Source organism: Piliocolobus tephrosceles, chromosome 1 (genome assembly GCF_002776525.5).
Source record: "Piliocolobus tephrosceles isolate RC106 chromosome 1, ASM277652v3, whole genome shotgun sequence".
NCBI lineage: Eukaryota > Metazoa > Chordata > Mammalia > Primates > Cercopithecidae > Piliocolobus > Piliocolobus tephrosceles.
In genome coordinates, this window is record NC_045434.1 from 26815222 (window position 1) to 26818786 (window position 3565).

Genomic DNA, 3565 nt, shown 5'->3' on the forward strand with positions numbered 1-3565 from the left:
CATTTAAAAAGCTTTCCCTTTTAAAATACCAGGATATCTCTTATCAAAACATCTATTTAAAATGAATATTAGGTTTTCTCTTTTTTCTTTATTTTTTGTGTTTATTTTTCTAATAAATATGTCCCTTTGTCTAAGTTTTCAAAATTATTGACACAAAATACAAATTTTAGATTCTCTATTACCTCTGTGGTTTTGCCCCATTTTTTATTCTTGATATACTATTTACAACTTCCGTTTTTTTCTTTATCAGTATTTCCAGAAATTTGACAGTTTTATTAATCTTCTAAAAGTATCAGTTGTTGGCAGCTTCCGAGCTCTTAACTGGAACGCCTCCACATCACTCAGCCACACTCAGGGGCTGGACGCCTCACTCCCATTTCCGAGCCATAAAAGGTCTAAGGCTGCTTCCCCCAAGCCAGCAGAACATCCAGTCATGGATAAAAATGGGCTGGTTCAGAAGGCCAAACTGGCCGAGGAGGCTGAGCGATATGATGACATGGCAGCCTGCATGAAGTCTGTAATTGAGCCAGGAGCTGAATTGTCCAATGAGGAGAGGAATCTTCTCTCAGTTGCTTATAAAAATGATGTAGGAGCCCGTAGGTCATCTTGGAGGGTCGTCTCAAGTATTGAACAAAAGACAGAAGGTGCTGAGAAAAAATAGCAGATGGCTCAAGAATACAGAGAGAAAATTGAGATGGAGCTAAGAGATGTCTGCAATGATGTACTGTCACTTTTGGAAAAGTTCTTGATCCCCAATGCTTCACAAGCAGAGAGCAAAGTCTTCTATTTGAAAATGAAAGAAGATTACTATGGTACTTGGCTGAGGTTGCCGCTGGTGATGACAGGAAAGGGATTGTGGATCAGTCACAGCAAGCATAACAAGAGGTTTTTGAAATCAGCAAAAAGGAAATGCAACCAACACATCCTATCAGACTGGGACTGGCCCTTAACTTCTCTGTGTTTCCTATCAGACTGGGACTGGCCCTTAACTTCTCTGTGTTCTATTATGAGATTCTGAACTCCACAGAGAAAGCCTGCTCTCTTGCAAAGACAGCTTTTGATGAAGCCATTGCTGAACTTGATACATTAAGTGAAGAGTCATACAAAGACAGCAGGCTAATAATGCGATTACTGAGAGACAACTTGACATTGTGGACATCGGATATCCAAGGAGACGAAGCTGAAGCAGGAGAAGGAAGGGAAAATTAACCAGCCTTCCAACTTTTGTCTGCCTCATTCTAAAATTTACACAGTAGACCATTTGTCATCCATGCTGTCCCACAAATAGTTTTTTGTTTACGATTTATGACAGGTTTATGTTACTTCTATTTGAATTTCTGTATTTCCCATGTGGTTTTTATGTTTAATATTAGGGGAGTAGAGCCAGTTAACATTTAGGGAGTTATCTGTTTTCATCTTGAGGTGGCCAATATGGGGATGTGGAATTTTTATACAAGTTATAAATGTTTGGCATAGTACTTTTGGTACATTGTGGCTTCACAAGGGCCAGTGTAAAACTGCTTCCATGTCTAAGCAAAGAAAATTGCCTACATATTGGTTTGTCCTGGTGTGGAATAAAAGGGATCATTGGTTCCAGTCACAGGGGTAGTAATTGTGGGTACTTTAAGGTTTGGAGCACTTAGAAGGCTGTGGTAGAAACATACCCCATGGATACCACAGGTTAAACCATGTGTATCTGTGGAACACTCAATCTCAAAGTGAACACCTTTGACTACAGCTGCAGAAGTATTCCTTTAGACAAAGTTGTGACCCATTTTACTCTGGATAAGGGCAGAAATGGTTCACATTCCATTATTTGTAAAGTTACCTGCTGTTAGCTTTCATTATTTTTGCTACACTCATTTTATTTGTATTTAAGTGTTTTAGGCAACCTAAGAACAAATGTAAAAGTAAAGATGCAGTAAAAATGAATTGCTTGGTATTCATTACTTCCTGTATATCAAGCATAGCAGTAAAACAAAAACCCATGTATTTAACTTTTTTTTAGGTTTTTTGCTTTTGTGATTTTTTTTTGATACTTGCCTAACATGCATGTGCTGTAAAAATAGTTAACAGGGAAATAACTTGAGATGATAGCTAGCTTTGTTTAATGTCTTATGAAATTTTCATGAAAAATCCAAGCATAATTGTTAAGAACACAAGTATTAAATTCATGTAAGTGGAATAAAAGTTTTATGAATGGACTTTTCAACTACTTTCTCTACAGTTTTTCATATAAATTAGTCTTTTGGTTTTGAAACTTCTCTAAAGGAAATTGTACATTTTTTTGAAATTTATTCCTTATTCCCTCTTGGCAGCTAATGGGCTTTTACCAAGTTTAAACACAACATTTATCATAACAACAAAAATACTACTAATATAACTACTGTTTCCATGTCCCATTATCCCCTCTCTTCCTCTCCACCCTGAAAAAAATGAGTTCCTATTTTTTCTGGGAGAGGGGGAGATTGATTGGAAAACAATGTAATGTGTTCCATTTAAAATTTTGGTATATGGCATTTTCTAACTTAGGAAGCCACAATGTTCTTGGCCCATCATGACACTGTTCTTGGCCCACCATGACAGCATTAACTGTAAGTTTTGTGCTTCCAAACACTTTCTGGTTTTTAAGAATTTCTTGATACTCTTACAGCTTGCCTTCGATTTTGATCCTTTATTCTATTTGTCAGGTGCACAAGATTACCTTCCTTTTTTAGCCTTCTGTCTTGTCATCAACCATTCTTACTTGGTGGCCATGTACTTGGGAAAAGGCCGCATGACCTTTCTGGCTCCACTCAATGTCTGAGGCACTCTGCTTCCTTTGCTTGCACCCCACAGACTATTTCCCTCATCCTATTTACTGCAGTAAATCTCTCCTTAGTTGATGAGATTGTGTTTATCTCCCTTTAAAACCCTACCTATCCCGAATGGTCTGTCATTGTCTGCCTTTAAAATCCTTCCTCTTTCTTCTTCCTCTCTTCTCTAAATAATGATGGGGCTAAGTTATACCCAAAGCTCACTTTAACAAAATATTTCCTCAGTACTTTGCAGAAAACACCAAACAAAAATGCCATTTTAAAAGAGGTGTATTTTTTCTTTTAGAATGTAAGCTCCTCAAGAGCAGGGACAATGTTTTCTGTATGTTCTATTGTGCCTAGTACACTGTAAATGCTCAATAAATATTGATGATGGGGGAAAAATGTATCAGTTGTTAATTTTTAGGTTCTTTCTATTGTTTCTTTGTTTTTGATTATATTAGTTTCTGTTTTTATCTTTATATTTTCCTCTGTTATATGTGGAATGTTTCGTTCATTATTTTTTGACCATTTTTTAGCAACATATTTAATTAAGATTATTCATTACATGGACTGCAATCCATTATCCAAAACCCTTGGTGTCAAATGTGTTTCAGAATTCACTGATTTTAGATTTTAGAGTGGCAATATGGTTTATAAACTCCATATTATAAAAATCTCCCATGGTATCTGTGCCAATACTCTGGTCGTATATTGGGTTGGTGCAAAAGTTATTGCGATTTTTGCCATTACGAGGTAATTACAAAGTA

General features: G+C 36.5%; 1 pseudogene across 1 annotated transcript; it reads left to right on the forward strand.

Annotated features, from left to right (window-relative positions):
- Positions 1-417: 417 nt before the first annotated feature.
- LOC111539326 lies at positions 418-2556 on the forward strand (annotated as a pseudogene). The gene has a single exon (XR_002730637.1). The product of XR_002730637.1 is annotated as a 14-3-3 protein zeta/delta pseudogene (transcript).
- Positions 2557-3565: the final 1009 nt, after the last annotated feature.